This window comes from Cucurbita pepo, unplaced genomic scaffold (assembly GCF_057944985.1).
Source record: "Cucurbita pepo subsp. pepo isolate OVF unplaced genomic scaffold, ASM5794498v1 scafford_17, whole genome shotgun sequence".
NCBI lineage: Eukaryota > Viridiplantae > Streptophyta > Magnoliopsida > Cucurbitales > Cucurbitaceae > Cucurbita > Cucurbita pepo.
This window is the reverse complement of record NW_028257922.1, coordinates 79,861-94,030: the sequence shown is the minus strand read 5'-3', so window position 1 is coordinate 94,030 and position 14,170 is coordinate 79,861. Positions and strand designations below refer to the sequence as shown.

The window sequence follows — 14,170 nt, the reverse complement described above, 5'->3', positions numbered from 1 at the left end:
ACGGGGTTTGTCAAATAGTTATCAAATTGTTGTGTCATTTAATGAAAGAAAGTAAGAACTATTTCAAATGAACCCTATGTAGCTGATCTGGATCTCTTCGTGGTGGTTTGGTTTAAGGTTTTGTTTACGATGCTTATGAATGAAATAATTATGTTTGGTGTAGTATGGAAAATGTTATAAGAAAGAGAGGACCAATTCATCTTAGGATCATGTATTCATGATACGTAGATGTACGTCATAGAGACTAGTAAAGAGTTAACCAATTCATCTTGGGATCATGTATAAAACTGTGATTGATAAATACGATTTGGGGAGCCAAGTGATGAGATATGATGTAACGCCCCAAAAAAATAAAGGAAATTAGCTCCAAAAATAACAAGCGCCCCATGTAAGATCCAAAGGATTCAAGAACTTGAAATTAAGAGGATCAAGCAAGTATGCTCTAGACATTTTTCAAAGAAATTCAACATCTCAAGACTTGTTTACTCTAGAAATTCCTTATCAGAGATTTAGGGAATTTGTAATATATTATAGGCATTGAATTTTCTAGGTCTAGAAAAGAAATTTTTATCTCTCAAAGGAAGTATGCTCTACACATTTTTCAAGACACAGGTCTTACAGGAGCACATCCAGAAAGATTTCCTATGGAGCATAATCTGAAACTTTTTTTAACAGAAGGGGAGAAGTTGAATGATCCAAGTAAATACAGATGGTTGATTGACAGATTAATATATTTATCCGTTACTAGGCCTGACATAGTGTATTCAGTTCGTGTGCTTAGTCAATTTATGCATGAACCAAGAAAACCACATTGGGAGGCAACTCTTCGAGTTCTGAGATACATCAAAGGTATTCCTGGTCAAGGACTTGTACTACCATCTGAAAACAACTTAAGATTACAAGCATATTGCGATTCAGACTGGGGCGGTTGTTGAACTTCCAGACCATTAATTTCTAGGTTCTGCATTTTCCTTGGAAATTCAATTATTCCTTGGAAGTCTAAAAAGCAAACCAATGTGTCCAGATCATCAGCAGAAGCCGAGTGTCGAGCTGTGGCAAATACTTGTTTAGAGTTAGCTTGGTTAAGATACATTCTTCAAGACTTGAAAGTTCCACTGTCCGAACCAGCATTATTGTATTGTGATAATCAAGCATCATTACAGATAGCAGCCAATCCAGTTTTTCATAAATGTACGAAACACATAGAAATAGATTGTCATATAGTTCGAGAAAAATTACAAGCTAGAATCATCAAACCATGGTCGAGAAAAAACTTCAACTTATAAGAGATTTGGGAACTGCGACAACAATAGTATCCCACAAATCAGGTAAAGAGTACATCAAAATCAGTTCTTTAATTTCTATCTTCAAAAATTAATTTTCATTGAATTTAGTTGACTTAAACTCATATTGAATTCATTATATGATCCACAACTGGAACTACCTTTAGACATTTATAGATTGAAAAATCTCCTCATCAAATACACCTTGTTCATACCCAACGGTTTTTCGTACCTATTCAATAGCGCCTTCAATAGAACTTACGTTGTCTTCTCCTTGATAATGTTAAACGCCACATTTTTGGACAGTGTCAACCAAATTAACCCTAAGGCCTGCCGATCCTTGAGCTTTCACTGCTCTGTGGTTATGATATTTTGTTTCACCCCTATAGGGATTCATGAAGATCTTTTTGGTACAGAAAATCTTCCATCTGCATCTTCTAGAAACCAACTCGGATTGATCAAACTTCTCAATTCTAATCTTTGAGCTTCATCTTCACAGATGTTATAACCAAGATCAAATTTGAGTCATATATAATTATGGGTCTGTCATGTTTTCATTCTGCGTCTGTCATGTTTTCAGGCATCTCCTCTACGAGAGAAGCAGGAAGGTCTTGCATGGCTAGCAAATCAGTAACTTCGCCTTGCCAAAAACAAAAATTATTGATTCCATCAAAATTTTCTACTTCAAGATTAGAACTCAAAATTCTCGATTCACGTTCTGATTTAATATCAGAAGACTCTGCCATTTGTAACAAGTAATTTGGATGAAAGTAGAAAAACACAATTCTTGAAAATTGATTTTCAAGAAGATAAGCACGATTGTGAGCAGGTTTCATGGTTGATGGGGGTCAAAACTTTTAGAATTCCCGAAATACGACAACCACGCTTTTATTCCACTTGTTGTGTGCCGAAATGCTCCACAAAAATATGATACCAATTGTTGTACCAATAGTGGAAGCAAGATCGAAAATGGCTTTAATCTTATATTATAATAAAGTTAATTGTGGCTTTTGTTGGGGTTCAAGTTGTTACAAGAATTCAACATATAAACAGGTACCTACGACATATAACGTTCATGTTGTAAATGGACATTTGGGGAACGACCCTCTTTTGTTGACGGAAAGAAATATTCTCTATACTATTTAATGTACTAGCTCACAATCATGGAGAATACGTACTAAATGGCAATAATGCTCTAAACGGGTGCTCTAACCAACTGAGCTACTAGAGCTACTTGAAACAAAAAACATAACAATTCTTAAATCACCAAACGAATAAACACCCAAGCTAGTGTATCATAAAATACAAACCAAAAGACATATTTATATGAATGAGAAAAATAAGCAAAATACTAATTTGTCTTTATAATGTAAACCCAAATCAAATAAAATTGTATTACGAAATAGATATGTTATGAAACTCTTGAAATTCGATCTAATATTACTGTTGAAGAACAAGATGTTTAGATCTAAATTATCCAAGAAACCACAAAACGATAAGCAATCAATCCAAGAGAAAGTTTTTGAACCGATTACCTCAATTATCAAGATAAAGAGTAAAAAGAAAAGAAAAAAAACTCATTTATAAACTCATGATTCGAATCGCTTCACAGAATAACTCGGTCAAGACTACTTGCATAACTCTAGCACGTAAATCTAAACACAAGAAATGCAAAAGAACAAGTTCATGGGTAAAGAAGCATACTATTCAACTTTCATTCTAATATCCAAAATCTTTGTACCATAATAATAACATAAATGACTATTTATAACCTTGAAAATAAACCTTTAAAGTAATATATAGTCTATTGAAATGTTGTAAATGTCTTGTCCATCAATACCATAACGACCCTTAATTAATTTTAACTTAAAATTTTAATATAATATTCTAAAGTGAAAAAAATACTATAAAACATCTCTAAATTCAAACACGTAACCTACAATCTTATTATCCACCAAGAAGTTTTTGTGGCATAATTAAGACACATTATTCGTTCATTCTCCCATTCTTCAAGAGGATTCGTCATCGAATTCAATTGATTTCCTTGTAATGCAAACTTAAAATTATTTTCATTCCGTGGTTTTAATCTTGTCGAGGTCTTCCCTTTTATCTTTAGGTCATGCATGGATGTAAAAGTGAAATGGGAGTGCAGCTTCCTGTGCAGCCCATTGGTCTTATATTTTTCCATGAGTTTGATATTGGCACGAGTTGAAATTAATTATTCAAACTTGCTTTATAATAAGCATTTTAATTTTCTGCAAGAATTCAATTGAAATGGTAGATACACTTAGTTTGAGTGCTCCCCTTGGAAAGAAAATTCTTTTACTTCCAAGTTTCTGTATATGTACCTTTTGTATACAAAACATTGTTCTCCTAAAAAACTAGAATCATCTTTCTTTTTAATCTCTCTACCCACGTCAAATATTTCTTTTTATTTTTCATTTTCTTCACTTTTTGTCTCTAATGGCCATTGAGCAACATATATGTACCTTTTGTATACTGTGTTTGTTGGCCTACCTAACCAGACCTAAACAACTAATTGCCCACAATTGTGGGGAGCAAGGTCTATTGGAAACATACTAGAGGGCAATAATACTCTTGTTGAGAGTTGAACTCAAGACCTCCCGCTTACTAAACGGGTGCTCTAACCAACTGAGCTACAAGAGCTACTTGAAACTAAAAACATATTAATTCATGAATCGCCAAAACTAATAAACACCCAAGCAACTAGGGAAGAGAACAGAAAAGACTACTACAATACACTGTACATAGAATTGTATCATAAAATACAAACCAAAGAGACATATTTATAGGAATGAGAAAAATAAGCAAAATACTAATTTGTCTTTATAATGTAAACCCAAATCAAATAAAATTGTATTATAAAATAGATATGTTGTGAAACTCTTGGAATTCAATCTAATATTATCCAAGAAACCCCAAAACGATAAGGATAAAGAGAAAAGAAAAAACTCGTTTATAAACTCATGATCCACCAAGAAGTTTTTGTGGCATAATTAAGACACCTTATTTCATTCATTCTCCCCTCTATCATCATTTGAAATACATATTATGTATCTTACCTAGAACCTAAAGCTTTGGTAAAATTTTAGAATTCAGTCTAACAACATTGAATTTATTTATGCTCTTGTTGAGAGTTGAACTCAAGATCTCTCGCTTACGAAACAAGTGCTCTAACTAACTGAGTTACGAGTGCCACTTGAAAAAAATACGTATCGAAGACTAAAACGACAACCAAACAAATACTCGAACACTAAATCTTAGGTTTTTTATTCCATGTTAACTTTATGAAAGGGAAAAAGAAAAACGACTAGGATAGACATTGTATGTAAAATTGTATTATGAAATACATACCTAAGAGACCTATTTTGTTACACCCCGAATTTTGAGGCATCGAAAGATTGAGAGTGACTCAAATACACTATGCAATGCATGAAAATGAAAGAACAACTAATAGAAAAAACAGTTACAAAAAAAATTGTGCGAGTTTAAAACTTTACAAGCAATGTGATAAACTCGAAGCGAGAATCAAAATGTATATTTACATATGCCTAGTTCATGTAACGAATGAACAAGATTGGGGGAACATTGAAGAGTTCGTTCCCTTCCATTGGTATAGAGCCTGTTGATTTTTATTTTGAATTAAAAGTAGTATAGTGGGTAATTGATTTCTCATATATAAGATATATGTAATATTGTTTTGTAAAACCACTCTCACTTTATAATGTCGTTTACTGTTGAGACTGATTTTCTTTTCATTCGATAAGCTAGGTAACTCAGTTTTAATCCTGAGCTAACCATAAACTCCTGTTTATTCGGAATTATCCTTAGATTTGCATGGGTGAGAGTGGCTCTAGTTCGCCGACTCAATAGGCCTCCCATTTCAGGGGTAAGACTGGGTGAATGGCTAAGGACGAGGGGTGCAAGATGGAATTCACTCCTACCAACTTTCAGGGATAGAAGAGAGGTAGTTCCCTTAAGCACTAACTCCAGGTATTGAACAAGGGGCCCCACCCTCTCATTGGCCTGAGAGGGATTTGGTTTACTTGTTGGACCACAAACCAATTGTTCATTAGAGGATCAGTGAGACATAAGGAACAAGAAGTAACTTTAGGGGTAAAACGGTAAATTGACCCAGCTCTAGTTATGAACAACCTGTGAAGGATCGACTTACTAATCATGGTTATATCAAATGGACAGAAATATATCTATAGTGAGGGGAGTGCAACTACTAGTCTATAGTGGAGTGTCCTAGTAGTTAACGAGTGTTGGTTAACATGGTTAATGAGTTTAACCGGTTAATCTTGGATCGTTGGAGCCCATGATCTATAGGTCCATTAGGTCCCTCTGCTAGCTCATATCGGACTAAACCATAGAACAGTGTGACGAGTGAGTTCGAAGTGTTCGAATTCAAATTAGGGAATATACGCTACATATATACGATATATTTAACCGCATTTTTGTTTTATTTAGGAATTAAACAAAAAGAGAGAATCTGAGATATTTAAATAAGATTTAAATATCTTAATCAAATTATGTGTCGGAATTGATTGGGATTGGCATTTGAATTAATATTAAATATTAATTAAATAGTTTAATTAATCATTTAAGGTTACTTTAATTTGAAATTAATTATTCAAATTAATTGTTGAATTAAAATGAAGAAATGTAAAATGTTGACTTCATTTAATGGAAAAATCCATGTTAGTGGAATTTTGAGGTGTCAAAATTTGGTTTAACCAGACTTGCATGCTTCCCAAATAACCCCACACGTTTGAGTGGAATTTTGAGTGTCAAAATTTGGTTAACTCAAACATGCATGCTTGCCACATAATCCCAAACATTTGAGTGGAATTTTGAGTGTCAAAATTTGGTGATCTCAAATTTGGATGAACATGCAAACATGACTCTTTAAATAGAGTGATCATGGTACATGGAAGGTCTTCTTCTTCTTGGTGAAAAACCTTGAGAAAAACCTCTCACAAACACTCTCTTCATATATACAAAATCCCTCCCAAGTTTAGTCACGCACCGGATTCCACAATCCCGTTCTAAGGCCGTAGGATAGTGGAGAAGACACTAGTGGTGGTTCAAAACCTGTTCGTGAGGAAAAAGGAATTTGAACTACAAAAGGTTAGTATTCAAACTCATTAAGTTTTAATACTCATGAACATGGTAGTTATTTACTATAATTTATGTTCTAAAAGTGCCTAAGATCCAAATTGCTTCTGCATGTGTTATATTAACACCATCAATCGACAAAATCTCGAACCCTAATTTTATTAGATTTGGAATTGGTTACCATAGGAAAGATCTTAAAATCTAGTTTTATTAAATTTTGAATTGTTCCAAACATAAAAGATCTTGAACATCAAGATATGTCTTCCATCTAAATTATTGTAATTTAATTCATTTTCAATTTCTAGGATATGCCAGATATACCGGTCAATTTTGATTTTTTTTTTAAATTTAATTATGCATATGTTCTATGTTTTAAATTGATTGAATAAATGCATCTGGTATGTCATTTAGTTTAAAATCTCATTATAGGTTAAGCATAATCATGCATTTTAATTGTTTTTTTAAATATAAATATTATATTTGAAATTTTTTTATTAGGTTGTTTTCTTATAGAAATAAGATGATTTCTTAATTAGGATGTATTTTCTTTATGCATTCTAGTATAATTGTTATGCTTGGAAATTAAATTAGGATATTTATTTCTTAAATTGAATGTATGATATTTACCTAATATGATTATGATTTGTTCTAATATGATTAGAATTTTGAGTAATCTATTAAATTTAATTTTAAAGGGTTTAAAATGCTAGATTTTTAAGATTATTCAAGAAGGGAATTAGTTTTCAAGTTTGTGATCCTCGGGAGCGGTTCAAGTTGTTTTTAATTATTAATGTAATAATTTAGTTAATTGTTTGTTTTAAAATGCCAAAACCAATCCACTTTAGCGTGTTTAATTAATTATGCATTATGAATGTATGGTTTAATTAAATAGAAAATGTATATGCATAAAGTATGTCATATAGATTTAAAATCCCACCATAGGCTAAGCATGTTTCATGCATTCCAAGTATGTTATAAGTGTTATAATGTATAGTATGCATGTTTAGGGTTCCATGAGTAATAGATATAAATTGTTATATTATTGCATGGAATGGATGATTATATAATTGTTATATAAAGCATGTTAGATGCATGTTATAGGTTATTTTCAACGTCATAAAACGAGATAGACGTTAAATCTATAATAAAGATAAGTGCATGCTCACTTAGGGTTAAGAACCGAGCACGATCAATTTTAAAAGTTAAAATAGGTCGATGTCTTACAAAATTGTGGTTACGAGAAAGCTCACCTGGCACGATCTTGTCTAAGGCTGGAGGTACTTAAGTTGACGGTTTACGGAACACCTACTACCTAGAGATCGGACCAGTACTTGAGCTTAGTTAGCCCAGTTTTATGAGCATGCTTGAGTGATGTAAGTTTTGGAAAAATCACCTAGACTTAGGTTATATTTAATTAGCCGGAATATACTTAAGTAATGAGTATACCCAACTGTCTAAAATACTTAGTGGGAGGAAAAAGGTATATAAGATACATTGTTTTCCTTTTCACGCTCTCTGAAAAATTCACACCGTGAGATTCATGCTCGGCCTCGTGTCGCCCTGGGAGCGTCCTCCATTCGAAAGGTATTTGCATGAGTCAATAACAAAGTGAATAGAGAAAGTATTTATAGTAAGTGGGAGAAGGAAGTATATCAACACGTCCTATGGTCTCCACCACTAGGTTGCACCGTGAGATTCCCATGTTCCGCCTGCATCTTGCCCTAGAGCAACTATCCATTCGGAGGGTCGTAACATGGGAGTCGAAACAACGCAAACTCCAGAAATGGATAGGATTTCTTAGATCCATTCCCAACTTTGACTTTTTCATTCGATAGCATTGTTGAGACCGATCTTTGAGGTCTTAAAATGGCGGTCACACTTACGAAGAATTACTAAGAGTTAGTATATTCTTGACCAAAATAACGATAACTAAAAACACTATAGGAACAAGAGTTATTCTGGGACTAGTGTTTAAGTCAAGAATGTCTTGGTTTAGTGAATGAGTGATTGACTGCCTCTCGGTAGCAGTTGCTCTAACTCACTAAAGTATCGTTGCAAATTAATAATTTTTGGGTACATTACATTTGCTAAAATTGATTGGATTAAACAGGATTAATTCAAATCACTAATAGAATTTTCTTTATATCACAGCATCACAAACTCAATAGTACAATTACTCGCTTCTGAGAAATTAAACGGCGACAATTACGCAACTTGGAAATCAAACCTAAACACAATACTGGTAATTGATGATTTAAGGTTTGTTTTAACTAAGGAGTGTCCTCCAAACCCCAGCTCAAATGCAAACCGAACAGTTCGGGATGCGTATGACAGATGGATAAAGGCAAATGACAAAGCCCGAGTGTACATTCTAGCCAGCATATCTGATGTTTTGGCTAAGAAACACGATGTTATGGGTACTGCTAAAGAGATTATGGAATCTCTAAAAGGGATGTTTGGACAACCGTCCTTCTCCCTTAGACATGAAGCCATAAAATACATTTACAACTGCCGTATGAAAGAAGGGACCTCAATTAGAGAACATGTCCTGGACATGATGGTCCATTTCAATGTGGCAGAAGAAAATGAAGCTATCATTGATGAGAAGATTCAAGTCAGTTTTATCATGATGTCTCTTCCGAAGGGCTTCTTCCAGTTCCGCACCAATGTGGTAATGAACAAAATAGAATATAACTTGACTGCTCTTCTCAATGAGCTACAGACTTATCAGTCCCTCTTAACGAACAAGGAACAAATAGGAGAAGCAAATGTTGTTATCTCAAAGAAATTACTACGAGGATCGTCCTCCAAAAATAAGTCTGGACCTTCAACTTCTAAAAAGTGTTTTGATGAAGAAGAAGGGTAAAGGGAAAAATAAGATTCCTACTAACCGAAAACACAAGATTCAAAAAGAAGATAAAGGAAAATGTTTCCATTGCAACGAAAATGGGCACTAGAAGAGAAATTGCCCAAAATACCTTGCAGAGAAGAAAGTCGAAAAGACACAACAAGGTAAATATGATTTACTCGTTGTAGAAATATTTTTAGTAGAATATGACAACTCAACTTGGATACTAGATTCAGGGGCGACTAATCATATTTGTTCTTTTTACCAGGAAACTAGCTCCTAAGGCCGGAGGATAGTGGAGAAGCCACTAGTGGTAGTTCGAAACCGGTTCGTGAGGAAAAAGGAATTTGAACTATAAAAGGTTAGTATTCAAACTCATTAAGTTTTAATACTTATGAACATGCTAGTTATTTACTATAATTGATGTTCTAAAAGTGCCTAAGATACAAATTGCTTCCTCATGTGTTATATTAACACCATCAATCGGAAAAATCTCGAACCCTAATTTTATTAGATTTGGAATTGGTTACAATAGGAAAGATCTTAAAATCTAGTTTTATTAAATTTGGAATTGTTCCAAACATAAAAGATCTTGAAAATCAAGATATGTCTTCCATCTAAATTATTGTAATTTAATTCATTTTCAATTTCTAAGATATGCTACACATGCGGGTCAATTTTGATTTTTTTTTTTAATTTAATTATGCATATGATGTATGTTTTAAATTGATTGATTAAATACATCTGGTACGTCATTTAGTTTAAAATCCCATTATAGGTTAAGCATAATCATGCATTTTAATTGTTTTTTTTTAAATATAAATGTTATATTTGAAATTTTTTTTATTAGGTTGTTTTCTTATATAAATAAGATGATTTCTTAATTAGGATGTATTTTCCATATGCATTTGAGTATAATTGTTATGCTTGAAAATTAACTTAGGATATTTATTTCTTAAATTGAATGCATGCTATTTACATAATACGATTATGGTTTGTTCTAATATAATTAGAATTTGAGTAATCTATTAAATTTAATTTTAAAGGGTTTAAAATGCTAGATTTTTAAGATTATTCTGGAAGGGAATTAGTTTTCAATAGGATCATAAAGGCAGTTTAATTCATTCATTAATCTTGTAATTAATAGTTAATTAAAGAGGAATGAATTTTAAATAAAAATTGACTACAAGGAAACTCTGTCTAAGGAAGGTTTTGGCTAGGCTGAGGTATTTAAGCTGACAGAAATGGAACACCTGTACCTCGGAACCGACTTGGGAGTTGAATTAGTCAAATTTTATTTAATTTCATTAAGCAAGCTCACGATGTGATTAGTTTTTTTTTAATAGTTTAAAAACTTTGCAATTCACATTAAAAGCAATCCAACAAACATGAGGGTTATGAAAGGGTAGATTGAAAACTTAGATAAATGAGATTAGTCTAATTTGTCTGAGTAATAGAAAACCCTATTTCAAAATACTTAGGTGGAGAAGGACATCGGTCAATATAAAGATATTAAGGACACATGTCAGGATATCCTACGTTCTCTATTATTGATTCACACCGTGATATTCATGTGGGACCTCGTGGCAGCTTTTAGACCATCCCCCCATGGAAGGTGTTTGCATGAGTAAATATCAACGTGAATCTTGAGAAAGTATTTATAGTAAATGAGAGAGGGAAATGTGTCAACATATCCTATGGTCTCCATTATTGGTTCATAACCTGAGATCCATGGAAGCTAAATTTTATTTAAATAATCTCGAAATTAAGTATTATAAAATTCAAGAAAAATTTTATGACTGAAGCTATTGGTAGGAAATAGTTCCTAGCTTATAGTGAAAGAAATTTTCCAAATTACTCTATGGAAAAAAAACTAAATGAAAGTAAATTTGATTTACTAGATTTTTTGTGGAGACTAGATGACACCCCTTATAGCTGATATAAGATCTACTACCAAGATTTGTTTTTCATTACACTTGATATGTAATTCTTGAAAAATACTTGATGATGTAGATGTTAGAATTTAGTGCAACTTCTTTCTAGTTTGAATTAGTTATGGAATATAGGTAATCATTTAATATTTGAAGAATATATTAGTTAGGGAATATATATTAGATATTTTAAATTTGAAGAGTAGTATATTTTATTTTATTCTCTAGATTTAGTTAGTTTATATTTTCTTTTTCTAGTTTTAATTAGTTATGGAATATATGTAATCATTTAATATTAGGGTTTAGGGTTTAAGGTTTAGTTGATAGTACGAGAAGGACATCTGTCAATAGTCCGAGAATATTGTGTACTAAAATTAGTTGATAGAAGGTGGAATTTATTTCCAACTCTCAACATAATACAATTTTGTAAAATTGTGATGTAAGAGGAGAAAACAATACTATATTAGATATAGTCACGTATTAAAAAAAAATTATACACTATTATTGAACTCTTGTTAGGATTTGCAATCGAGATTGCACAGTGAACATGATTGCCTTCAAAATTGTCTATGAGACAATTTTTGGAATTACGGAAATGTAGTAAACTTAGTTTACAACACTTCAATAATTGTAATCAAGCATATATGCTAAGACAAATATGTTCAAAATTATGCCTAACTGTAGGCTACTCCTAAAGAGAAACAAAATAGTCCTTTATTTAATTCTAAATAGAAAAACATATTGGTATGACAAATGTAATTTTCTAAAGAAGTTCATAGAAGGACATACACTTATAATAAGGTGAGATAGTGTTAATTAAATAGTTCCAAGTGGAGCCCTTAATAGTTAACCAAAGTTGTTAACAATTTAATTTCGCTTGAGAGTCAAGTGGATCCTAGTCATTAATTCAATAAGTCTCATTGTAGTGGGGAAATTATGAGATGATTCAATCCTACTAAAATTCAAATTGTCATGTTAGATGACCAATTTAAGGACTTATTACCCTCAAAATAGTTATGAGGGATGATGACGAAGGATAAATATTTTAAAGTCATAAAATCCAGAGATTTGTAGATATTCTTGATGAGGTTAAACTCATACGATATGAATTGACCTACAAAAGAAAAATTATGTATAGATAAGAAGATATAGATCTTCAAAACAGGATTCATGACAAAGAGTTGAACTTAATGGGAGAAAGTAGCTAGAAGTAGACTTTCTCTCCTGTTGTAATTCTAGAGTCTATTATTATTCTCTAATTCATTTTTGTATATATGAGATATGTTAAATAAATATTTAGAATTCTTTTTGTCAAAAGAAATCTAAGAGGATACATCTGCACATATTATTATATGGATTTATTATTAAAATTCAAAAGCAAAATATTTGCTAAAGGAGTAAAAGTTGATTTCTGAAATGAATTTAATCTATAATAGAAGGTTTGATAACCTATAACTTTAAATAAATTGTAATGAGCTTGTGAAAACAAGAAAATTACTAATTGATGAGTGAATTTTTTCAATTTTTTTTAGGCTGGAGACATATTACTCCTTATGAATTGATGTGATCTTTCACTCTAACATAAATAGATTTGGAATAATTTTGTATCTCCTAAAAATAGAGATTTAAGGATAAATGTCAATATTGTCTCATATATATTATGTTGACAAAATTGTCAAATATTTGATGCAAGACTTCAAAGAATGATAATGATCATTGAAATATAAAGTAAGAGGAAGAGTATCGTAAGTAACCTCAAATGTTGAGAGTATAATTAATTATCTTTCCTGAGTGGGAGATAATTAATGCATAGATGAGAATTAACCTTAAATATATAGTTAATTAAATTATATTAGTTAAACTAATGTATGACCGGAAAAATTAAAGTTTTCTCAAAGTATCCCTGGATAATGAGAATTTTTTTATTTTGTGTATGGAGTTAAAGATTTGATCTTTAAGTGATACACTAGTTACATAAATTTAGAAAATTTAGGTTAAGATCAATTTTACCTTAGATTGTGAAGTATAGTATACCGAACATTTTTTACTTTTAAAGCAACAAAATGACTGGTATGACTATAATAATTTCTTAAACATTTGAAAGGTGTTTCACATGTGATTTAGTTTGTCACTTTCATTGTGATGATAGTGATACAAAGACTAATATGAAGGAAATTTAAAAGATCAATCTATAAAAATTGAGAGAGAAAGCATCGTGGTTGTGACCAAAATGACTTTTAATGATAATTATTTTGTTTTATATAAAATGACTCTCTAGGCTAAAGTGTTTGAGGGTCATCTAGAATGTCTAGGATTACTAGACATGTCTCATCTTCTCTAGGGCAAGTGAGAGAATGTGTTGGGTATAGAGCAAGTGGGAGATTGTTAAGATTTATGCTATAAAGCCTCCTAATTAATTATTTACTTTTTAACTATAATTTTTATTATTTTATTTGTAATTTAATTGTTATCCATGGTATGAAAATCAAGGTTATTAATGTAATCTCGAACAATATGTGGTTGACATAGCAGAGAATCGTGTTCAAGTAATAACCTAAAGAGTCTATAGTATATGGATAAAGTTGGGTGCATACAAGAGAATCGTGTTCAAGTAATAACCTAAAGAGTCTATAGTATATGGATAAAGTTGGGTGCTTTATCCTGGTATCACTATTGATACGGCTCACTTTGTACACGTTACAAATGATTTTATCCAAATCGTTCATGTGGAGATATGTAAGTGGGGGTATCATATACAATGAGTTTGTATAAGACAGAACCAAAAAATATTTAAAATTTCTTTATAAATCCGTTAATTGAGAAGATTAATATTTCACATAATGATCATATGCGACTTGATCTTAATCCTGAGTGAGTTATGAACTTCTGCCTGTGAGAGCTTGTCCTTTAATTTACATGGGTGAGAATGACTCTTTTAGCCGATTCAATATACCTACCATTTTAGG

General features: G+C 31.7%; 1 non-coding gene across 1 annotated transcript; it reads right to left on the bottom strand.

The window, feature by feature from the left end:
- Positions 1 to 3,876: 3,876 nt before the first annotated feature.
- TRNAT-AGU (transfer RNA threonine (anticodon AGU)) lies at positions 3,877 to 3,950 on the bottom strand. The gene has a single exon. It is a non-coding gene; the product is annotated as a tRNA-Thr (tRNA).
- Positions 3,951 to 14,170: the final 10,220 nt, after the last annotated feature.